The 26314-nt window shown below is 39.1% G+C and overlaps 1 long non-coding RNA gene across 1 annotated transcript in view; it reads left to right on the forward strand.

Annotated features, from left to right (window-relative positions):
• The window catches only part of LOC109491303, a 65810-nt gene extending 40002 nt beyond the window's left edge, over window positions 1–25808 (forward strand). The window contains exons 5-7 of the long non-coding RNA XR_002144647.1: window positions 16615–16817; window positions 25331–25493; window positions 25594–25808. This is a non-coding gene — a long non-coding RNA (uncharacterized LOC109491303). The remainder of the gene's footprint in view (window positions 1–16614; window positions 16818–25330; window positions 25494–25593) is intronic.
• The last annotated feature ends 506 nt before the right edge of the window (window positions 25809–26314 follow it).

Consider the following 26314-nt stretch of genomic DNA (forward strand, 5'->3'; position numbering starts at 1 on the left):
TTCATTTTTACACGTCTGAATGGGATGCTGCTTTGGAAGGATCATAGCTCTGGTGAGAGCATCCCAATGGCAAGGAATATGGAATAATGTATAGATAATTGGGAGCACGTGGGAAGAGTCCCAGGCATCACTCCCCCCCCATCCAAACATCAAAACCACCACCTCAAAAAAAGCAGGGAGCCTGAAGGCAATCTCCACACACTGAAAAATGCGTGCTCTCAATAGAAAAACCAATCTAGAAATGTCCTGAAGAGGTTAGGAATAAATAACAGTGACATCTTTATTCTAATCCACTGCCAGCCACCTAAACTGCATATTATATCTGTGTTAAATCTGTGTGGTGTCTCCTGAAAATGGGGGCTCTGTGGTACGGTTGCTTATGAAGATGTTTGTAAAAGTTGATTATTTCCAATGTCTAGAATTTCGTTGCCCGTGATCTCTGAGAGTCTATAAATATATTCAGTATCTTACAGTAAGTCCAAAAATGTTATAGGAGGTGCAAAGTCTCGTTGCTTACAAAGTCACTTAATGGTTGGGTTTTATTTTTCTTTGTTAAATTTTTCAGACACCTTTGTGAAAAGTTACATATTCACGTCACTTCAAAAAACTGTTTCCGTTTTTCATATCATGTTAATTTTTTTTATTCCAAAGTCAGTGAGTTGTTTAAGTTTTAAGTCCCACCACATAGTGAACACATCTTCCTTTTATGTGTCTGGAGACCATTAAAATGACAATACGGGTTCTCTTCATTCTATACGTAATTTACTTCTCTCTCTTTTCATCAAAGCATTCACTCTGAACATGTCAAGAGACAAAAGTCCCAAGTATTACAGTGCAAAAATTAAGAAGCCTGAGGTGCTGTGGTTTATTTTTGTGCAAGCTTTTCATGTACCCTTTTTTAACATTTTTTCCTGAAAGATAGGCTTCTCCTCCAGGCCTATGAAGAAAGTCAAAGATGAAAATTCTGTGATAGAGTGAGAGAGAATGCAGCTGGCAAAGTGACTCTGACATCCTCCAAAGAGCTGGATGATACCTTGCAGCATAGATTAATAATCTGTGTAGCTAAAATCTGTTTGCTATAAAGATAATTTCCTAATTCTTAATCATGGGGTTAGTATTCAACCATAAACTGTAAACACATATGTTGTTCTGTACCTTGCCTGATAAAGTGTAGATTATCAGCTTTAGCTTGGCTCCATTAAATTGTCCAACTTTTTAAAAATCCAGTTTTTCCCTGATAATACTGGTTTTCTTATTAGAGACACTTTTCACTAAAAAACAAACAAATGCCACTCTAAACTAAATCTCTAAAGTAAGCACTATTCATTCTTCAGCTATAATTCAATAATCCCCTCTAATTTGATTATTCCCATTTTACCTCTTACCAGAACTGGATGAAAATAATCAGGGGCATTAAAATTTATTGTAAACACATCCTCTAAGCATAAAAAACGAATATGCCAGTCTACTGATAATATATCCTGTGTGTTGCCATCAGTTACCAGCAATCTTTCCCGTAAAAGAAAATCATGGCGTGAGAAGGCGAGATTCATATTGTCTTAGCGTAGAGAAAAGGCGTGCTGAAAGAGCAGAGGCAAATAAGATTATATTTTGTTAAATCCCAAATCCAATCATTTGTTTTGGTTCAGTGTATTTAGAAGACATTTTTATTTCTTTGTTGCCTTTGTTTCTGGCAATCTGTTCCCCTCTAATCCACCCAGTCCCAGACCTGACATTTTCTCTTACGGCTGTGGAAGAACATTCTTTACCATTAACAAGCAAAATTAATCCATTTGATATTTTCTTGGGCCGCATATTTTAGTTGGAGTCCTTGTGTTTAAAAACCAGACTGTTCAGAGACTGACCAGTGGTGTCATTTTATTCATTCCATATTGTATGGTTTGTGAGTCAACAATTTAATGCCACAGAAATTTAAAGTAGACCTACTATGAGCAATTTGATGGTGCCAGACCAAAGAGAGACAACAAGTGGCAAATGCAAGGATTTTCAAGGTTTTTAAAATGCCTAATGGTTAAGAAGTTGTCTGAATTTTTCAAGATGTTGTTCTCCTTAGTGGACAGTACCTCTAGAATAAAATTATTTGGTTGATGTTGGTCAAATGAATTTTTTCTTGTAATTTGTTTGACAAAAAAATGAAGATACTCTGGACACCATAAGTGCTCTGATGCTGACTTTCCAGCTAATTGTGAAAGCTCCGTAGCATTAGTTTTCAGGTGAATTGGAAGGTGATATAACATAGGGTAGTGACGTGTGGCCTGCTGATGCATTCCACACTGCTTGTTAGCAGCCCCTCTGCATATTACTTTGGAATATGGAGAACTGCTTGATAAAATAAGTATGACTAAAATGTAGTATTTCTGGAGCCATCACTGACTTAGCTATATTGGTGTCAACAAGAATTATTTGGGCCCCTCGTATGTACCAGCTATTCCCTACAACACAGGCAGGTGGGTCCATGAGCCATGTTTTCTGGACCAGAAACTGAGACTGAGGGTGGAGAGTGATTTGCCTGGGTTGGAAGCTGGTGCCATATTTCAAGGCTTTCTTCACCAGAGCCAGTGCTGCCATATCCATACCATCCCAGTTGGCTAAAACTTGGTGATGGTGGGCATGGAGGTTTTAGGTGAATGTAAACTCTCTCCTCAGAGAAAGGAATTCACTCAATTGCTGGGATTACAAGGAAAGAATTAACTCTCCCCTGATTCACTCCTAAGGAAGAGACGAGGTGCTTTAGGGCGACAGAGATTATTCACTGGCACATCCATGCAATGATTGTCACTTAGTTGGCTCATTTCATGGAGACTAAAAATTGTCCTCCCCAAATATTAATCATTTAGTTCATGGAAAGTCAGCCATTAGGCTCTTTTTAAAAATTGTCTTTAAAATGTTTGTACTTAACGTATCTTTCATTTGAAATTCGTAAATAATTCTGTGTAGCAGAGTCAAAGTCAGAGTTATCCTCAGCTTGCCTCATGCACTTTCATTGGTTGAGCAGTTTAACACATTGATAAATGTGCCTCCATGTTTTATGATCCCTGCTCCTGAAACTGCATATGAGCACAGAGTCTGTTAGATTTCTGTTCCATTGGGAATTGTCCAGTTGCTTATGCCAAATGAGTTTAAGGGAATACGTGGACAAAATCTTGTTGATAAATATATATAAAAATAGATATAAGTTGTATGGGGTTACTGTAATATGAGAGAAAGACATCATGCTACTGCAGCAAAAACAATTTTGGTCCTCATTTCCTGATTTATTGTGAGAACAAAAAAATTAGCATGGGTTAGACAAAAAGTAAACCTTTGCAAAATTAGCATGGGAGTTTCCAAAAGTTTGGAATTGACAGATCAATTTTCAGTTGGAGACTTGGTCTGCTTTTTAAAAGTTCATTCTTGTGGTCTGTGAACCCTCAGCTTGGCTCAGAGGAGTGATAGGTCTCTGTATCAGCCCACAAGGGCCTAGGGGAGTGTCTAAGATATGGGAGGTACCAAGGAAGTGCTTGTTAAACTAGATTGTGATTATTAACATCAAAATAAAGTTAAGGACACTGAACTCGGTATTTCATTATAAAGTCCTGGGGTTTGCACTAAGAAATAAATCTAAGCTTCAAAGTCGGAAAAGAGAAAGGAGAAATTGAGATAGATGATAGACAGATGACAGATAGATTCCCGTATCTACTATAGAATTCTGTTGAAAATGACCCAATTTTTTCCTTTACTTTGGCTTTGAGTCTAGGCCTGCCAATTTCCTCCCACTCTGAATTGTTAGTTACTGGCTACTCATAACTTACCAACAGCTAACCTAGTTTTTCTGAACTGACTAGAATATCTAAACAAAATTATCAGATGGGTTTATGTTTGTAGGAAAATAAAAATAAGTCACAATATTCATTTTGAAAATGAATGAAAAGGCAACTAGAGGACATTGTGTAGAATTGGGGAGGGGGTGTAGGAGAATTTGCTGGATAATTAGAAATTACTTTTGTGATTTTAACTGTAAATGAAAGTCCTTTGCCACAGAGAACAGTAAAGTGTGTAAGAAAACAAGACATACTGAGACAATCTTCCCTAAGAGATGCTAAGCGAGATGGAAGAGCAAGTTTGACCAACATCTCTTCTAAGTATATAAATACTTGAGAATTCATTAACCATTTGAGTCCTGCTTGATGATGATTGAACCCTTAGGCAGATGTGAATCAACCTCACTATGTGGAAACATTGAGAGAAACATTTATGAAAAATATGATCCAATTTCTGAAAATACAGGCCAATTAAAGTTTGAGATTTAATTTAGGAATTTTGACTCTGTCTGCATGATGTATATATTAATGATGATTTCTCTCCCCTCATTCTTCATCTTCATAAGCAAAAGGAGATTTTTCACTTATTGACATATTACTGAAGAATCTAGCTTTTCTCCAAAATTACACATTTTTTTTGCATAAATGTGCCTAATTACCTGAATTCAGTTTTGATTAGCAGTGTTAATTGATGCAGCTGTGGATGGTATCTGTTTACCTAAATTACCATGTGCAAACAGCAATATGTCTGGAAGTGAATATGCTAAACTGAAAATACTAATTAGCTAAGACAGATTGTTATTCAAGTCACATCGTGGAGCTTTCTAATGAAAGCCTGGATGTGTCAGGGTTTTATGATATTCAGACAGAAATGTCTATATTACATATGATTTCTAAATTTAATTCATAAGAACAGATGGGATGTCAGCCAGGGTTCTTCTGCCTTATTCCCGTATTAATGTGAATATTTTACTCAACCAGCGATATATTCATATGTTTTTTTGTAAGAAACTCATCGTGTGCTTTGACAGTGTGCCAGCCCTGCACATCTAGACTCATCTATTTCTTGACCAATATATTGCCAGATTATATCCACCCACTGTCCCAAAGATGAAGATAAATAAACCACCTTGCAAATTTAATCACATCAACTGGTTAATTTAATGAAATCCAGTAGTAGAAAGGTTAGTTAAACAGACAGCTTCCAGTGAGCAGTATTTTAGGGGTGTTTTCTTTTTGCATCCCAAATAACTAATAATAATAATAATAATATTTTGATCGTAGGCTGCTTAGGAATCAATGAGCAATTTGCAGTGCTGGAAGGTAAGTTCTCAGCGCCTTCATGTTGTCTCTCATCTTCAATCATTTAAAAAATGGGTAATAAAGTCATGCTTATTTTGAAGTGCCCAGGTTTGAAGTATTACAGCTTTCACTGTGTCTTTGATTCCCATTACCTGTGTCCTAAAGCATGACCTGCTTTGCTTAACGTTTCTCTCCAAAGAAAGCGTTAATCTTTTACCGTCTGCTGTGGCAGTCGGCGCTCATTAATGGCTAGGTAACTTAGAGGTACCCAAAGATTATAGTACAAATCCTCCACATCATATTGCGAAGAATAATAGACCCATCCTCCCTCCCCCAAGAGGCTGAATAACTGTGCTTAATACATAATAAGTCTCTTCTTCCCAAAGGCTGTGAAAATAAGGCCTCTTGACTCAAACTTAAGAGTTTAAGATCCCTTATTATGTATTTTAAGATGCCATGAGCAAAATGGGGATAATTTTCATGATGCAAATTTGAACATAATTATAGTTTGGCATATTTAATTTAGGTTTAAGTGAGAATTATAATTACCAAAAATTGAATTATTTCAATTATGCTAATTTCTATTCCCAAAGTTTTGTGTCATTTGGGTTCTCTAAGATAGGTTTAGATCCAGCAAAATTACAATGGAATCTGATACTAAACATAAGGAATTTGTGGAAATTACTCTGCTCTCGTTATATTTTGGCTATAAAAATTTTAAAGTACAGTGAACTGGCCCCAGAAAGCATGAAGTCCTCAAAATAGCCTAAATCAAAGTCGAAAAAAGAACATAAATCCTGCTTGGACCATTGGTCTTCCATATTCTATATCAACACCAACTGTAGCATAGGATTGCCATTTGCTATCTAATCAATGAAGCCCATACCAGTATTTTTAAACTAAAATTTATGTGTATTATAATTATGGTTATTTAATAGCAAGCTTTGAAAAGTCACCTTCAGAACTGTCTTGTTTTCAATTATCATTTTAGCATTTGTCTTTTCAAAAATGCCTAGTGCAAAATTCCTTTATTCTGGAAATATCTTTATTTTTGAAAACTTGGGAGTATTTTGTTTCCCGGTGGCTAAAGTTAGATTGCCACATGTTCTGTGGGTATTCTCAAGGAGTTCATTGTTAAAGAACAAAATGTGTGTGTGTGTGTGTGTGTGTGTACACATTCATAAAATCACCTCAATGAAGAGTTGAATGTAGACACTAGAGTCTGCCCAACAGTTTGATTGTTGGGTATGTTTACTCTAATGCTGCTACGTTCAGTAAAGCGACTGCTGAATGAACCTAAGTCCACTTTCAGAGCAAAGAGAAAAGAAGAAAAATTCTCCCTGCAAAGTTCAACCATCTCTTCTATTCTCAGTGATGTCTGGGGCACTCTGCTCATCATGAGATTCCCTAGATATTTTAGTGAAAGTTTGTGTTTGTTTGTTTGTGTCTCTTTGTGTAGGTGTGACCTTGTTTTGTGTCAAAATCTTTTCTGTAATCTTTGTTGACACATGTTAGTATTTCTACACAGTAATCTTAAAATGGGAAACCAGGTCAGTGATGTGAAATGTAAAATGGAGTTATGGAGTTTTATCAGACGTTGCAATGAATTGTCTTTAGGCAAATCACTTAACCTCAGTGTGCAAATTAGTTAATTTTAAGAATAAATATAGCTATCTTTCTGACTTATTAAGGATTTATCACTTGTGCCCAAGGGTCAATAGATCTGTAAATGAAGTGTATGAATCTTTTCTTTGAACTCTAATTGGCATGTGGGGGAAGCAGGTCAGACTGAGTTAGAGGCTGAGAGACTTAATCCTTTGAAGAAATTTTGATTTAGTTTTATTACTTCTAAGTATTGCTAATGTATTCTAAGATTAATTTGACTCTTTGCTTCATGTATGCTAGTTTCTTTTCAAAAGGGTAGACTGTAGACTCCCTGAGGGATCTCTTTCACTTCTTTGTTAAACCTCGCCCTGTACCTTACATAGCTCTAGCACTGGGAAGTGATATGCACACAGTAGGAGCGCCTTGAGTGAGCTGTGGGTACAGTGAGTCAAAATCATGGCCATTAACCCCATTCATAACTCAGTAACCTAAATTATAGGATACTGTGTATTACCTGACCCAGCTGTTGCAAACCCTCTGAAGATATGTTAAAAATAATTTCTTTTCACTTAGCATTATCTCCTCCAGTGCGGTCCATGTTGCACTGGGTGTTATACACAACTAATGAATCATCGAACTTTACATCAGAAACCAGGGATGTACTGTATGGTGACTAACATGATATAATAAAAAAAATTTAAAAATAATAAAATAATAAAATAAAATAAAATAAAAACTTTTGTGCATAAAAAATATTTTTTAAGCTCTTGATTATTTTGAGAAAGTTGTGTATTTTTGATCAGTTTATGTTTGGTCAGAGGAACCCTAACATTTTACAAAGGACAGAATTCATTTGAATTTACTGTCAGAGAAGCACGGCATATGCTACACTTGAATTAATGCAGATTTCAGATGAATAGGGTTTGACTTCATAAGCAAAGCTTTGTAAATAGGCAGACCTGAATGCAGATTTTGCCTCTGTCATTTGCCAGCAGTGTGACCTTGGGGGACATTTCTTAATGCTTTTGGGTCTTAGTTTACCCATATGCAACAGAGAGATAATAATACCTACCTAACATAGTGTTACAATGAATAAACCACACAATGTATATAAATAAACACCTTAACCCAATACCTATCATCAAGTTGACAATAAATGGTAGACATAATTATTTTAAAAAACACAATAGCTCTGCATCAAAACCAACAGAGATAATTAGAAAAATTTTCTTAATGTGGCATTCATTAACTCTTAAAGTCTTGTGCAGTAAAGTGATTCAAATTTCCCACCAGTACATATACAAGCCCATTTTGTCCCAGGTGTGTATATATATGCATGTGTGTTTATACACATACACATATCATTTGCCTAAGAATGAAATTAAACACCTGACTTCTCAAGGCATGTTATATACGAACATCCCTTCCTTCTTTTCTAATAACGTCTTGCAGCTATGTAACATTTCATGGCTCAAAAACAATTCTGTACACACGATCATATGTAACCTTCACAGTAATGAGAATAGGGCAAGTGACATTACAGTCTTCTTTATAAATGAGATATGCAGAGATGTTAAGGGACTTACCCAGTATCACTTGCTATAGTGAGGGATAGGAAAGATATGAAGGTAGGAGAATACACTCAGAGAATTTTTCTGGACTGTTGGGAAAGGAAGCTAGTAATGCTGTTTCTCCATGCAACATTAACAGAGTAACATCCTATGTAAATATTACTACATTTAAGTATAGGGCCCAGGGATGCGTATATTGTGAAATTCAGGTCATTATCCAGGTTTTGACAGGTAGAGTGGAACTTGTTTCCCTTCGATAAACATGTGTTAAGATATTCTGACTCATTGCCTTGTTCACAATAGCTAATGATTACCATTTCCACCGTTACTACTAGGACATTTGTAGAAATGAGGTAAGCTGTATTTTGAAAAGCTGGGACCAGGAATTTAGGTCCCTCAGGCCTGGCCAAAAGCCCAGAGGTGGAAACACAGGTGCATGTCTAGGGATTTCTTAAGAAATTAGCACCTGGAGCCAGATTTTAGAAAAATCTATTCTTCCTTCATATAAGGAGCTAGTAACAGGAAATGGAAAATGACCCGAGGAAATCATTTCATTCATGTGTTATCTGTTATGTTGGTCTAAACACTGGTTCCACAAATATTTTACAGATACCTTGTGTTTGTGAGGTATCCCAAAAGGTACTATCGGAATATAAAAAGTATAAGACACGGCGCCTTCAAGGACTTCGAATAACTATCCTGTCATTATATACCTACTATTGCAACAGGATAAGGTTTAAGTGGCAGATTCTTCCTCCTTTAATTCTAAGGATATTAAGCAATGCATGCATTCATTCATGTAGTCATTCAACAAGCATTTATTCCTCTCTGCATTGGTGGTGGGATACAGATGTGGTCTGGAAATCAGATGGCCTGGGTGTAGAGCACTGGTACTCCACCAATTAGAGGTGGGGCAAATTACTTGAATCCTCAGTTTGCTTGTCTTTAAAATTAAGTTGATCATAATAAGATGGTTATGGGGGTTAACAGTATTTGTAAGGCACTTCCCACTGTGTGGGGCACACACAGGTGCTGTCATTTCACAAAAGGGTGCACTTCTCCACCCAAGAGATGTAAAAGTAGTTGGAGTGGACAGACACCCACACCAAGAGCAACTGGAGAATTCTACGTGGCATTTAAGGAACCACAATCTAACATGGGCCAGACACCGCAGGTGCCAACAGAATGTAGAAATAGGAAAGGTCTTTTAGAGAAAGGGGAAATGGTAGCAAAAACTGTTTTCTGAACAGTGTGGTGTCTAGATTCCAGCCGTGCCTTTGTTCACTATGTGCAGCCTGATGAGCATCTCCCTGGAGACCACTGTTAATTTAGGAACCTGCAACATCTGTGCAGTTTAAATAGGACCAGAGCCCAAACCTAAAAACACACAGAACATGATTTCCTATTCAGTGTTGTTGAAGAGGACAACATCCATCCCTGTGCTTTGAGTCATGAGCCATGTAGGCCTAACGGACGCTGGGTTGTTGCCTTTTCAGACAGGAGGCATGGTAGAGTGTTGGTGTATTTGGACTTTTTCAGGGTTCTTATGTCCAGAAATTCCAAATTAGATTTTTGTCATTAGCTCATCAGGCTTGTCTTAAGCCCACTTAATGAGGTCTGCCGGTGGAATGTCTTTTATGTTCGGTGGCCTTTGTGCTGAGTCTCAGCTACTCTCAACTGTGGCAGAGAAGTTAGTGAAGATACCACAGTGCTCGCTTGTCTGCTGCTTCTGAAAACACACCTCGTATGTGTTTGGGTATTTAAATTCTGTTTTCTAGCTTTTAGGGTTTATATCCTCGTGGTGCATTCAAGTGCTATGGAAATAAGACCAGATGGATGTGACAACCAGCCATTCGGGAAATTACATACACATTACATTTCAGAAAACCAGCGTACATATGTCTATCTGGATGCGTTCATATGCTGGATTATTTTTGTTGCAGCCAAATGGTTGAGATTTCAGCGAAGCAGTTACCTAGAATGTCAGCCTGAGAATTCCTCTCCGAGGAAGAGCAAGGCCTGCAGTGAGCTGTTGTGTCAAACACGGTGAACATGGGGACAGAGTAAAGGTCACCCTGCGTTTCTCTACCTTCCTTTAGTTTTCTCCTTAGTACTCATCAGTATAGATATTATATTCTTAATTTCTTTGTTGTCTACCTCCCCCCTCCCAATGTAAACTCCATAAAGAGAGGGAATTTTTCTGCCTTGTTTAATACTGTAGTGCTTGGCACATAGTAAGCACTCTGTATATGATAATGAATAAATTGGCTATCACTGAGATAATGAAATGGTATTTAATCTCCCCCTGTGCTAAAAGCCAGCATGACATGGAGGTTATCTTTTGTCTCTAAAATGAAGAACAGATCATTGTGATAAATGGTGCTGACGGTCACCGTCTGTCACTCACACAGTGTCTGCTCGGCTCTGGGTACTGGTCTGAGCACTCACAAAGATCTTTGGTGTGGAGGCTATTACCCTCCCTATTTTCTGGAAGGAGAATCTGAAGCACAAAGACTCTGACAAGACAGAGCCAAGATTCAAACCCACCAGGCTGATCTCCTGTGTCATCCAAGGCTACTTTCAGGGTTTGAAAATAAGTCTTCTCAGGAATCTGTCCATCCTTTCAATTAGCAAAAAATCATCCCACAGCCACAGTCTATTAGTTCTGTGCTATTCGTAAGTGTGCTGTTCAGCGCATCCCTGTGGTGCAAGAAGTATTCCCGTTTTACTCTAAGAAGTAGAAATCTGGAAAGGCCGTCACTTCTCTTATTTTGTATTGTTCTCTCCATTGAGTTGCCCACCTACTCGCTCTTCTGCGGAAAGGGAAAAATGATGATAAATGCTGTAAATAAATACTCTGGGTTTCTGTGCTTGTTAAAATATTGTGTTAACAAGCTCCAAAGCATGTTGTCAAGCTGAATGGAAAAATTGGTGTTGTGGATTGCACCTTGGCTTACTTATGCTTACTCAAGTTTCATTCTTACTGATGCAGATGGTGACAGAATATTCAAATTTAGATCTGAAATTGAAATATAGAACTTTCAGCAAGAAATGTACCTGCGTAATTGGGGTTGGTTAAATTAATATTGAAGATTAGTTTCTGTACCTCACTCAGCACAGGCTTCCCGGGGTGGTGCAGGCTTTGTCCCAGGTGAGCACCAGAAGAAAAGGAGAAGCCAAAATAGAATTGTAAATCCCCTACAAATCGGTGAAGATCACCTCCAGTCCCATAGGTAATTGGGGAGTGGACAGTGTATAGAATGCAATGACTAATAAATCTTCAGGAGAATGGCACAGTTTTCAGGGATAATTTGTGTAATGGGGGAGCAGTGTTCTATAGCAAGAGGGACTATATCCTCACAAAAGTTGGAAATTTCGTTCATGACCTATAGCTTTCCCTGAAACCTTTCCCACTGTCCATCCATACAGTCATATCATTTTTACCACTTCATTTTTCTAATAGTCAGTCCAGATGCCAAATCAGTCTTCCAATCTCCCTTCTCTTGAATTTATCAGTTCTGTGAAATCTCATTCAAAAATGAAATAGCCTTATTTGGGGCTTACATAACTCTATTGATTCTTTTTATGTAATATGCATTTATATGTTATACATTCTTGGTATTACCTAATATGGCAGAAGATCAGTTCCTGCCCCTACTAACTGAGTGAGATAATTCACACAAAATGTTCAGCAATAATAAGCATATGATAACAAACCCCAATGAATGGCATCTATTATTAGGCATCTATTACCTGTAAACCTATTCATATACATTGGAAGAAACTTGGAGAAATTCATCTTATACAAGAACTTTTGAATGAGCTAATGATTTTTCCCATTCTGGGTCAGATAGACAAAATCATGTGTTTCTATTAAATTACACTCTTGAACTTTATCATCATAGTCTCTCTAGTGTACTTCCTCATAGCTTCCTTTTCATATAATATGAAATCATGTCCTCATGTAACAGTTATCATCATCATCGCCAAAACCACAATAACCATATCTCAAAAAAACACAGTATTTACAGAGTACTTTCCAGTTTATAAGGCACCTCCTCATACGTTCTCTTTTTCCCACAACCTCTGTGGTTGACATTGCAAGTTCTGAGGAAACAAATCATGTTGTTAGTGTGGGACAGATCTAAGATTCAGAGCCCAATTCTCAGATTGCACATCACAGTGATAAATGGGAGATCTGTGAAATTATTGGTACTGCAGAGAATTTCATAACACCTCCAGGCATGTCCCACCTTCAGAGAACAAATTTTGGAGAAAATATTTCTGAACTAATCAATGATTAGCCTGACCTTAAGGAATGTAGACATTCTCTCCTGTATCTTTCCAGTTGGTGACTGTAGAAAGGGTTCTCCGACATTGGATTCCAGTTGCTCCCAAGCCCTTCTAGCAGACAGAAAAACAAACAGGTAATCTGGGTATAGAGCTAAGAATATTTGCTCTTTTATTAGGACTCTAATATGACAAGGCCAGAAATATAGCAGATCATGGCTTTTTTTTTAAGACTTAATTTTTTTAGAGCACTTATAGATTTACAATAAAATTGAGAGGGAGGTACAGAGATTTACCGTATACCCCTGCTCCACACATGCACAGCGTCTCCCATTATCAGCAACACTTACTAGGATTGTACATGGTTTTTTACCAAGAATGAACCTACATTGACACATCATAATCACCCTAAGTCCATACTTTACCTTAGGGGTCACTCTTGGTGATGTACATTCTGTGGGTTTGGACCAACATATAATTACATATATCCATCATTCTAACATCATACAGAATATTTGTATTGTGCTGTAAATCCTCTGTGCTCTGCCTACTCACCTCTTCCCCTCCCCACCCCACCTTTGGCAAATACCGATTTTGCTTCTGTGTCTGTGGTTTTGCCTTTTCCACAACACCATACAGTTGGAATCAAACAGTAGATAGCCTTTCAGATTGGTTTCTTTCACTTAATAATCTGCATTGGAGGTCCTTCCATGTCTTTTCATGGCTAGGTAGCACATTTCTTTTTAGCACGGAGTAATATTCCATTATCTGGATGTACCACATTTATTTATCCATTTACCTACTTAAAGACATCTTGGTTGCTCAGATGCATGGAGTTTGATGAGGAAAAAATTCTAGGGATGAACAGGTCCGTTCATTAATGTGTCTAATACTGTGGTATTACCATGACTCCACATAAATATGCCTAATAGCTTTAGGAGCTGAAGAAGGGATAAATGAGGCATGGATTTTTATAAATTATTTGTGTTGTCGGATGGGATGAGAAATGGGAATATGCCAGTTTCTTACTGAAACACCAGTTCAGCAGGTGACAAAACATTCCAGCTAACAGGAAGGACTGTCTGTGGGGCCATGTGAGTGCTTAGTCACTGCTGGGCAAGAGAAAGTAGGAAATGAAAGAGGAGGATTTAAGGAGAGCTGAAGAAGATAACGCCTCAGTCATTATTACTATCAGCTAATCATTGTTGTTTTTCCATCACATACCCCACCAAATCTTCATCCTTGAAGGGCTTATATCCGTAGTAGATGAACAGTGCTGTTTCTGCCAACTCGTATTCCTAGTCATTGAGAATATTCGAAGAATATGCCAGTGTGTTGGCGGGAGATTTAATCTTCCCACCTATGATTTTAGTCAAGGAAATATTAGTGTCAAAGTACATTTTTGCGGTTTTGACTATTTTGCTGTGGTGGAAGTGAGGAAAAAATATTTTGGCCATGTAAGAAACAAATGAAAAGTCTACCACCTGACTTTAAAAAATAGCCAGTGGAGTTTGACTTGGAAGGTTTATTTTTATGTTATGAAGGCCTAACAGAACTCTGAGTTCCGAAAGCAGAAACTTTGGGAAGAATAATCAGAGAATATTGACAAAACGGAAAAAGATTTTAGAGTTTGCAGGAAGACTGGCCTGCCCGTTTCCTGCTACTCACCTCGAATGGTTTTAAACTCTGAAAACAACATAGAACAAACATATCTGCACATCATTAGATTAAAACGAGGCCCATAAGAAGTCAAAATATCCTTCGGGAACAAATTGGTAGTCTCAAATCCTTTTCAAATTGCAGAAGAGAACATGTTTTATCTTCCCAGGGTATGACTGGTAGACCGTTGAGAATACCTTCTGTATACATATGTATTTATTTGATTTGTGAAACAGGCCCTTTTCCTTCATAGCCAGAGGAGCCATTCTCAGAAAGCATGCAGGCAATCAAAATATTTTCAAATCCCGAAAGCCAAAGAAAACTAGCTTTTGGTTTATTTACCGGGGTGGGTCTTTCTAAACGTTTTCTTTTTTAAACTGCCCCTCAAGGGCAATAAGCTAGGTCTCTCTTAGGCCTGAGTGGAGAAAAAAGATAAGGATTAAAGGACATTCAGCAGGAATGTCCTGCAAATGGTGTCTGCCTGCAGAAGTATAGTCAGTCAGGTAAGTCTAAGCAGGCAAAAGTAAACAGAGGACAGTCTGTGCTCATGTAAAGCAGTCAAAACATTCTCAGCAAAATGCTTATCACAAACTCAACACAGCAGCATATTTGTCAAAAACAACATACATGAGGGTTTTCCCCATCCCAATCTCATTACTGCGTGTCAGCGGTGTACTAGGGATTGGTGATGGAATATAAACGTTCAAGAAATCGATGGGTATTTTTTGCTGGACATGTACTGTTGCCACAGAAGCAGGTATTAGATAGTAAAGCGTGAGTTCAAGATCTGTGCTCCACAGAAAGAGAATGAAGTGACTTAAACCAAGCTGGAGTTTCAAATCTCTACAGAATTCCGTACTTTGTAAAGGTTTCCCTCCCATTTTATATGCCAAGAGACCAACGCATACAATGTTTGTTAAGTAATTAGCATCACTCAGAAGTTCAAAGTTGAAAGCAAATTGAGAAAATCAAATGGTGTTATTGGCAAAGGACCCGTTTGTAGTGTTCTAAATGCTGTATAGACAGCCATTAAAAATAATTAAATATTAAAAGAACTGAAATAATGTAGATGGTGTCCAGATAAGGGGACATTGGCTGTATTTTGACAGTCCAACATGGGGCTTCTTCAGGGACTTTGCCTGTATCAGATACTTTAAAGTGTGGTTTGATCCCATGGACCCAGAACAAAATATCATTATTTTGTGGCATCTCCTTAATAAATGTCTTTAGCCCATATATTCATCTACATACGTGCAAAGTGAGGGTGGGAAAGTAGGCTTACCAAATCCCAGTATTTAAAATTTATGGAGTTTTCACTAAAGCCATTGAGGAAGAAATGGGGCTACCTTTATAAAGCCCCTACTATATTCCAGGTTTTTATTACATAACCTCTACTTGTCACAACTATCTGGAAACTAAACAACACTATCGCTATTTTGTAGAAAGGAAACATGAAGTTAATTGTGGTTGGGTTTTTTTTTTTAATTTTTGTAAAATTTTATTTATTTATGAGAGAGAGAGGGAGAGGGACAAGCAAACTCCATGCTGAGCATGGAGCCCGATGTGGGGCTCAGTGTCAGGACCCTGAGATCATGACCTGAGCCAACGCCAAGAGTCAGATGCTTAACCAGCTGAGCCACCCAGGTGCCCCTGAAGCTAATTGTGCTTAATGAATTTTTCCGGGATTGCCCAGATCAGACTTTTAAGTGAGGGTTGCTTTTAAAGACCATATTCTTCCTTTCACAGCACATACGCAAGCTTACTACCTTGAGAGGCTGTACCAACTCGAAATTTAAAAATAATCAGTGGTGTTTATGGTCCACGGTTAGCAAACGCTAAGTCCTGTCCCCCTTTCATCTGAAACTCCTCAGTCCTGTTGATAATTGAGTTGCCAAGCCTGCATTTCCTATGCCATCTAGGGAAAGATGGAAGATTAGCCAAAGGAGGGAAAAAAACATGAGAAAAAATATTGGGTCTGTCTACTTAGTGGTTGCTCTTAGAAGAAGTAAAAGGAAGACACTTGTTTTCCTACTGTTGTTTGTTTTTCTGTCTAAAATGCAAAAGGGGTAACATGAAGTAAGGGTAAAGAGAGAATATTGACGTAGTGATGATGAAGAAAACAGCGCATAGGAAAGGTGGTTTGGGGGTTACTTCTCCATCTCCCTGGCCATCCCACCCTTCACTGAATGAGAATATTCTGTTTGGCTTTCAGGCTGAGGTTGTCATGCGAGAAGTGTATATTAATTTCATATTTTCTCATAACTTTCTTTTGAGGATAAGCATTTTGGTTTTCTGCTGTTTATTATTTCAAAGGCATCTATATGCTAATACATCTTATGCTAATTATTTTCATGTTTTCCCCTTAGGTTATGCTTCATATCACCCACCGGGGAGGATCATTTCTCATGAAAACTTTCAAATTTGATTTTGGAAATTATTGAAAAATTTAAGCCGTGCTATCTCCCAATGTAGGAGACAATATACTCCGGAGGTTCCTATAATTCAAAGAAAATGGACTGGGATAACGTTTGGGTTCTCATGCTACCAAAACCATCTTGAGGACAGTCAGGTACACAAAGCATTTAACATTGTGACATTGAAATGTTGGAAGAATAATTAAAATAAAAGTCTAATAATGGGTTTTTAGAAATTGCTAAATTATTATGTTTGATCCAGAGATGAGAAAGGAAAGGCTGCTTTCATTCTCCTGGTGTCTGAGGTGTAACTGCTTCTGCTGTAAATACCATATTTTAATTGTCATCATTTCTTAGCATCGCTGCTAGAAAGTTAATTCTAATGATATGAATGCTTGAAGCTGAGTTTCTGCTCACAGGAAGAATCCGGTAAAAGAAGAATTTCATATCATAAGCTAGCTTGATGTTTCCTTCCAGCTTTTTCTTTACAGAGATTTTTGTTGTTGTTGTACTTTGAGAGTAGATTGCAATTAAAAAAAACAAAACAAAACAACCATAAGCAATTAACCAGTTTACCTGTTTCGAAAACGATTTTTCGGGCATCTTCTTTGGAAGATAACCAAGGCTTAAAAAGTGACTTCTCGACATGAGATATTAAAACTCAGATCACTTTGGAGGGTGTTTTACATTTTTCCCTTGGTTAAGAAGTAGGTGCTTTTTGTCCCCGAGCACTTCAGGGGTGCAAAGAAAAGGCCCCCACTTCACACTTCTCTGGATTGTTCTCTGCCTCGCTCTGCACTGATGGAAAGCAAAGAATCAGAAGCACCGGGGGGTTCATCCTTCAGACTTCAGTTCATTTTGTACCAGCCTCCTCGTCACCTGCTCCTCTCTCTGCCTCTCAGTAGCCGCACCTCATTTCATTTCTAGTTCCTAAATGCTGTCTCTCAGAGGACCTCAACAACGACTTCATTCTGTGAGAGGCGCAGCCCAGCTGCTGCTGTTTCTCCTCTTGGCTCCTGGTAATGCCTCTCGAGCTCCAAGACAGCATTGTCGGTAGGAGAGTCTCCTTTCAGGGTGGGAAGAAAGGTCTCCTCTGAAAGGGAGCCTGACAAGTAAACGAGGCTCTCCTCCAGACAAGAGGGGCTCAGAGGGCACCTACTACAGGCAGGTGTAGACAGGTGCCTGGACAGCATGTGCTGGGACTGCCAACCAGCATTTCAACACTTCAGTCGTCACCTCTCCACACGTAGGTAGAATCAGGGCTGGGGATACATTTGGTAAATTGGTTAGAATAACGACTGTCAGTTAAAGGCACACTAACGGTTTGTTGAAATCTGATACATTCTGTTGCAATAGAAGACCCGCAATAGTTTATGTGCTAAGCCTTTGTGACCCATCATTCTTTTCTTCTCATTCTACTTATTGGCCTGGGACTATAACAAAATCATCTTCATCTTCCCTTTTAAAATTGTGTTCAAAGAAGGATTCGTTGAACTAACACATTCAACCTTAATGCAGCCCCAGCTAAGAAGAAACTTTCTCTTCTTGCTCTTCTCTGAACATAACTCAAAGACAATTCAAATAGAAAAGCACCTTGCGTGCAATTAGGCTCCAGAATTTATTAGGTGTAGGTGAACTGTGCCATCCGATGAAGGACGCTGCTCTGAGGGTATCCTTCCCTGCAGGTACTAACTTCCATAAGGACAGGAAGGATATCTATCAACTGTTAGCCGGTAGCTGTGGAAGCTGGCTGCATTGTGTGGACTATCAGCCAATGTTTGGTGGGCATGACTCAATCCATTTTAGCAATGAAATTTCGTTCAGCGCAGCTCCAGAAATCCTGTGATCTGTGAGGACCGGCCCTCCTGGGTCCTGTAATGCTCAGGGGACAATATTCAAAGCACACCGCTTTGACTAATAAGGACTACAATCAGATAAGCCTGGAGCTGAGTTTTCTGACCCAGATGAATTTCTTGATCTCCTTGAGCCTCATGGCTAATACGTGGAGAGGGAAAAAAATCACATTTATTTTATTTAAGTTAGCTGTGATGATTAACAAGACAATAAATTTGCATGGCGCCCACACCTAGCAAATGCTCAACTAATAGGCACTACTTCCATTATCATTATTTTTACTAGTGGTAGTACTTTTAGGATTGTTATTATCATCATGGTTAATGATATTAATGGTTGGGAGAAATGCTCAAAATTTTCCCTCAGGGAGAACTTAGGTAGTGGAAATCAAAAGATGCACACATTAGATACTTTTTCTGTTAGTAACACAGGGCCTAGGAAATGAAGATGGGAAAAACTCGTTTTAAGTGTGATTCCCTGGAAGCTTCTGAACCATCACAAAGTATCCATAAACACGTTCTGTGGTTCAATCTACGGTGTCGCACAAGGTGAAAAAAAAATTTTTTTAGTCTCCTCAAATTGTACTGCTTGTATCTAACCAATGCCAGATATAGTCAAGTAAGATAGAAAAGAAAAAAAAAAAGTCACTTGGAAGCGAGGTATTTTATCCCCCCTGCCAAGAATTCAGATGCCCAGCTCATGAGCTGGCTTTTCCCCTTGTCTTTGGGGTACTCGAGATTATGAAAAGCTGTTTCGTGATTGGCTTCATGGGTTGCTGGTAGTGGTGGCTTGTTGATTACAGGGTCCCGTTTGAAACTCCTGAATCGCGTGAGGCGTGGCATGGATCAGAACGAAGGCTTTCTGTAAGAAAAGCCGTCTTGCTGGTTGAAAAGCCCTTGTGAGCTGCCAGGCCATCTTCGCGGAGCCAGAACATCGTAAGAAAGCATGCAGTTGGGTCTGTAGGCCATCAAAAAGTTTCAGCCTTGCTGCTAAACAAGAGAAGAGTAAATAGTCTTGTGTTTGCCTCCAAAACACATGGCTCCTCACAGACAGAAAAGTCAGATGTTAATTAAACCTTTGCAGGGTTAGAATGGATCATGCCATTACGTATTGAAAACTCAGTTTTGACTTCTAATTGCATGCCCCCCAAAAAAGACCTGCAAATGTATTTGCTAACAAAGGTTCTTCCTGCTTACAAGCCGCTTTTAACGTAAAATGACAAATCTTTTTTTCTTTGTATTTGGAACGGTTCTAATCCCCACAGAGCCTTCATTAAAACAATATCTCGAGTATATATTTATATGTTTCAATTACTTATTACTGTTTCCTGTGGCTTTCCCTCTTTCATGAAGCCGTCCCTCAAAGGAAATGCCGACAATAAATTAACACCCTCAGCCTGGTGTATTTTATGGTGTTTCTGTTTAATCCTTCACACTTAAAGTGCAGCACCCTTTGCCTTTCAACGCTTAGCGTATAGTAGAGGCTAAATAAACAATTGAGAGAGATTGCCTTACTAAAATTACAGCAGTACCTTCCAGATTTTCTTTGCATTCTGTCATTCTTCTGTGAAGTTGGTGTGATTTCTCCTCAAATGGGCAAGATTTGGGATTGTTCACAGTCACAAGTGAGAGAGCAAAATAAGAGAGATTTTCATTTATAAGATTGCCTTTCTCTTATCTAGCGGTCTTGCTTCCCAGACTGTCCGTCTGTCTCTGGAAAGCAAAGTCAATAAAAATGATCAGAGCTGGCATCTCACAAATGTACACCCTTAAACCATGAAGCAGTAATGCTGTGCAGGAAATATTTTTCTGACCTTTTCAAATTGCATCCAACTGTCTCGGGAATTTCTCAGTGACTAGAGGTAATAAGGTTCAATCCGTTTTACTGGCTGGCTTCAAATTTAGTTCCTCTGAATCTCTAACTTATCTGTTCTTTGCATCTTGGCTCTGGCATCCATTCAGCACAGAAATCCATGCATCTAATCTTTTCTCCCAACCCCCGCCCCCCCAGGTTTTGCTAAAGGATCACACTCTGGAATCTACAACCGTGACAACTCAGCACTTATTGCCCCTTGAAAAAAAAAATATTGGCATGGGAAGGTTAGTGGGCATGTTGTCTTTTCAGAAGCCCTTGTTGAATTTAATTAGTTTGTAGATTTCATCTCTGTCTTACATCTCAGTTTTTACCTATGCGATTTATGCCTCAGTAATCTTCATTATGTAAAACTTTTTCAACTTAACTATACCACAAGCACTCTGTAGAATATTAAAGAGGCAAAAATATGTGAATTTCTTTTGCGTTAATTGATTTTGATTTTTTTCTTCTGTGAGTTCAAATGCAATGGATACATTCTCCTCCAACACCCCCCACCCCCACCCCCGTAAGGATGGGAGTCATCCAAGTGTGACATGCTAAAAGGCAGCTGGGCGGCCCCATTTTTCACTGTGTTCCCTGAAGGAGAACAGAAAACAGAAGCTGGGGACACTTTTCTTGACCTCATGAAAGTGTTGGATGTCAGGAAGCCTTGACAAGGAGTTAAAAAGCTTGTCTTACTTTTCATATTGAGAGCATCTCCATGCTGAATGTGATTCTGGGGCAATATCAGTGTTTCCTCATTTGTAGGACACACCAAATTCAACACATACTGTGTCTCGTTGCTCCCATCCATTGCCTTCAGACTGCCTTGTGCAGTGGTGATTAGAATCTTGGCTGGAAGTTCCTGTGGTCAGTGGAGCTTGGAGCCTCTTTCTGGAGCGTCTCTGTTCGCGGGCAAATAGCCATCGGCAGGAAGAAATCTTTTTGAAGTTGCCCTTCTAAGAGTCTGTGTTTGCTTGCACAGTAATTGTCAAGTTTGATCATCGTAAGATATTTGGCTTTATAGAAATGAGATCATTTCAAACAACTCTATTTAGAAAATAGGTTTAGAGGGAAGAGAAGAAGAGCAGGCATTTTTTCCACTCACAGCAATGTATTTTTTTCTTAAAAGAAAGTGAGTATACTTATGCAAAAGTTCATCTTCGTAATAGCCTATTTTTTTTTCATTTAAAAAAATAATGGACTTGGTGAGAGTTAAAAGGAATTGTGCAAAGTAAGTTTAAGAATATGAGTGTCTTTGGGGCGCTTGGGTGGCTCAGATGGTTAAGTGTCTGACTCTGTCTCAGCTCAGGTCTTGATCTCAGAATCATGAGTTCAAACCCCGTGTTGGGATCCACGCTGGGTGTGGAACCTACTGAAAAAAAAAAAGAAAGAAAAAAGGATATGAGTATTTTTTGAAGTTGCTATTTTGTCTTAGGAAATTCAACCCATCTTGATAATAGGTGTTGACCTTGAAAGGGACCACTGTCCTAATGTCCCTCTACAACCCGGGTGTGGTTAGCTGGTATTTTGTTTAGTAAAGACGAGGTATTTGGGCAGTTTTGCAAAATCAGATTTACCCACTATTTGCAATGTGGTGCAGTGTTTTTATCCCCAGCTGGGGCAGAATGAAGACTTCCAGGTGAGGTAATAGGGCATGTCTGTTCCTATTCTTGACAAGTGGTAATCCTGATAGGTTGTTCATGCAGGTGTATGTATGCCTGTGCACATGTGCTCAACCACGGGTGGGGCTCAACCATGGGTGGAGCATGCAAGGTGTGCTCACTAACTTGAATTTGGGATTGGGAGACAACAACTCCAAAACCAAATGGATTCTAAGTTGTCCCTAGGGACCTCCTGTCTTAGTGAATTGCAGACTTGGCCATACCCATGAACCCTCTCAGAGCCAGGGGGTGGCTTGGCCAATGGGTTTGGATTTTTACCCATTTAGCACCTCCTTTTTCCCATTTCTCAGATCTTTCCTACCCTGCAGGACCTGGAGGTAAAACAAAATCAGTGTTCAGCCCTTCTACTGCAAATGTAAAGTGATTTGAATTTGGTGGAAGAAAGGAATGAGGTGGAACAGGGGTCCATTTGTCATGGGTTATTTTGTTTTGCTGGGTATTCTGAGAGTTTGGGGCATGATTGGAGAATGAAATCAGGAATTTCCAGGTGAAGAGGCACATGGGGAATGAGAACCCTGATTAGCAGTGCTTTGAATATGATGGTTGTTCCTTTTTGGGTAAGTGCTATTTACTGAGTGCGTCTTAGATAACTCAAAACCCCACACACTTTATCTTCCGAGGAGCCCAGTAAGACGGGCCCAGCTATTCTCAATTTACCAGTTTACTGGGGCACAAAGTTATGCTTAAAAAGGTTGAAACTGAGTCTGCTTCCAAGTGGTAGGGACACGGTGAAGAGAATTGTTTTTACATGAAAAGGAAGGAAATAACTCACTTGTACCCAATGGCCTTTTGACGTTCCCTCTTCCTCTTTCTCCCTCCTCTGTCACCTCCTCCTTTCTCACTTGGCTTCTCCTCCTTTTTCTTTTCTCAAAGAGAGAATCAAAGGAGGCGAAATTGTTAACGCCCCCTCCCACTGTTTCCGGCAACAGGGCCGACAGACATTCTTCTCTCCTTAGCCATAGAGTTGCTTTTTGGTAGAGCTACTTACTTAATGATTTCCAAAGTTCGATAAGGGCCAAGAATTCTGCCTCTAGTGGCTTATATTATCTTCACACAAGGTAATTTTAATTACCCTAAAATAATCATAACAGACGGCAGAAGATGGTGATTATATGCCGTCCTGACAAGTTCACATTCAGCCCGGCCTGATCCGTCTCTCAGCTGAGTTAATGATTTACCAGGGAGAAGGAACGGCTTGAGGGGAGCAGAGGCGCAAAGATATTTTTGTGAGTAACCCAGCAAAACCAATTTCTACAAATATTATGTTTCTAAATCAGGACTGAACTCCTTCAATTAAGGTCTCTTTTCTTCTTCTATTTGCCTCCCATATCAATATTACAAAAATAAACATCCCTGATTGCCGGAGCCGTCTTACTATTGTGGCTTTGGCTCAATGGAGACATCAATGCCCGAGGATTCAATTTCACTCTTACAGCGATAACTAATATACTCCAGTTTGTCTCTCAGTGAAGGGGCTTGGTTATTTATTCTAGGTAAACTGGGCTGCTTCTGTTGCCACAGCATCAAGTAGTCACTGAGACAGAGGCTGGCATCCTGATGGGGCCTCCTTTGTTCCCAGGCATATCAGAAGACAGAAAACAGACTCAAATCTTCAGCAGGTGGTAGATTCTCAAAAGTTCCACCACCACCGTTCACTGCAAATATATCTCTTCCGAGAGTGGGTGCTTTCAAAATTTGGACTGCATCTCACTTGTAATAAGTATTCCCCTTTAAAAATTTCAAACAGAACTACACAGGAGAGGCCGCATGGCTTTAGATGGAAAGATGATTTCAAGGTACCTCCCTCTCATCTCTCTCTCTCTCTCTATCTCTCTCTCTGAAGTCTCTCGAATATGCATGTGATCCCAGAACAGAATTCTTCCATGAAAGCCTTTATTTTGCACAGGTCCCCTTGGATTCCCGCTATCATCCTTACTGGAAATAAACTCAAAATAATCTAAACAAGGAGAAATTGTTCCAAAACTATCTACCATATGCAGTTCATCTCCAACACTTTGCTTTCCATGACTGCTGAAGAAAGGGAGCTGATGGCATCGGCTTTAAATCTGTCGATCTGTTGTGGGCATCTGCCTGTGCTTCTGTGATATAGTGGCAATCTCCACTTACTGTCCACGTTGCAACACTATTTATTTTTCCTTATTTGGAACCCTACTGATAACTCGTGGGATATCTTCCCGTTGGCTGGGCGATATATCCATATAGACATAGAGCGTAGCCACCGTGGTCTATGGTAACATTATAGTCAGAAATATCAACATGGGGATCAAAATTAAACCAACACCTAGGCTAAGGGGGTTTCTAGACTGCCTTTAACATTATTAGGAACTCCCCCATTTTTTCAGTGTTTATCTTTGGAGTTAAAGCAGTGTCAGCAGAAATTCAAATTGAATACGGTTTATCACAGTGTTTCCTCTTCTGTTTAATTCTTCATTGCATTGCTTCCAGAAACGAGGGATGACTGATAAAATTACCAACTATCACACGTAATGAACAAATAAACAAGAAACACAAAAGGTTTGGGCACTCTATGTGGAAATGTTACCCTCTTATTACATCTTCTTCCTTTTTAAGTGAATGAGTATAATAAGATCAGCTTTATGCAAATGCCTGGAAAGCTTAATTTTATTAAAATTACATTAATTAAAATGAAATGAACAAGTAAATCCCCTTTATCTTAACTTTCAGTGCCAAAACAGGATTCGTCACCTTGGACATCAGAGGGCCCCTTCATTGTCTTTATTTGTGGTTTGGCATTTGCTTGTCCCTTGTGCTATTTTTATTTTTGTCACTGGAGTTCATGAAGACTTAATCATCAGCCCTCTAATTTTCCAGAAAAAAAAAGAAATATGTTGATTTATTGAACTGGCTGCAGAAAGAGGAGAAGAGGAAGAAGAAGGAGAAGATGAATCTGACATTGTAGGTTAATAGTAGGGAACAAACACATTCATAATTAGAAGAGAAAAGGATTTTCCTCGTTCATTCCAGTTTATAATAAAAAGCCCCTCGCCAAAGTGTCTTAGAAAATAATGCATTCAGACTGAGTCGAATTACCGCCTAGCAGATTCTATTTATCTGTAGCTTAAAAAGCAGCTGCGTTTTTGTAAAAAGCAATGAATGTGGCAGTCCTACTTAAAGGTAGAAGAAAAAGAACACCCCTTGTTTTGTAATAAGGGGATTTTCAATTTAAAAGAGAGAGCGAGCCTGTTGTGTGAAGTACGGTTATTACATTCACTGTATTCTATCTCACCCACCAGGAGGCTAATAATGAAGGGCTGGGGAAGGAGGCCAGTGCGACGAGGGTTATCTCACAGCCTCAGATGCCGGATAAGTCGAAGGAAGCAGAATCGCTTTTGGATGACATTCAGAAAGGCCGGAGTGATGATTTGGAAGAGAAAAGCCTGCCTATTCTTTTCCAAGGTAAACAGTTCATTTCATCTGTCGGCTGCATGTTTCCATATAAAAATATGTTTATATAAAGATACCTATAAAGTTTGCCTTTAAAAAAAAATCATTTTAGGTGCGTGAGTATTCCCCTGGCCTGCCCGTCCGCTGATGAGTTATTAGCAGCCTGCCTTAGACAAAGGATGCGCTGGGGCCCCACCACACCTAAAGCCACGCTTTGAAGGATGTGCCAAGCTCACTTTTAATCATGAGAAAGAAATTACCCACATGGAGTCAGCAGAAAATGAGAAAGTAGAGCTCGTGCTGCGAATAATTCCAGCAAGTGCCAAGGGGCTGGTTGAGGAATGGCTTCATGAAGTGAATACCTTTAGCTCGTACTTAGGGTTTGGTTAGCATGTAATCATTTTCTCTTTCAGGAGTGTTGATGATCCTGAGTGTCTTTCCTGACTAAAGAGTGCTCAGAGCATTTGTCAGGACGTTGACAGATTTAATATCGGCCTCATCCTTGTTGTTATTTACTATGACTAATTTTACATTTGCAAATATGCAAAAATCAATTTAGGCAGAGAGGCTCCCTGAGCCGATGGCTGTTGATCGCGTATGTGTTTCTGTGTCTTGCTGTGAGTGCCTGTCCAGTACTTTCTGTCTCTGTGTACGTATGTGCCCTTGTTCTTGTCATCTCTCCGTTGTGCACGTAGGTTGGGGGGGTTTGGCCAAGCCAGCGCGTTCTCAGATGTGGTCCCAGGCTTTCATTTGATTTTTGGAACAGGAAAAAAAGAATGTGCCACATCATGATTAATGGTCAATCTGAATTTTCAATTCATATGAAAGGAGAA

Source organism: Ailuropoda melanoleuca, chromosome 15 (genome assembly GCF_002007445.2).
Source record: "Ailuropoda melanoleuca isolate Jingjing chromosome 15, ASM200744v2, whole genome shotgun sequence".
NCBI classification, from domain to species: Eukaryota; Metazoa; Chordata; class Mammalia; order Carnivora; family Ursidae; genus Ailuropoda; species Ailuropoda melanoleuca.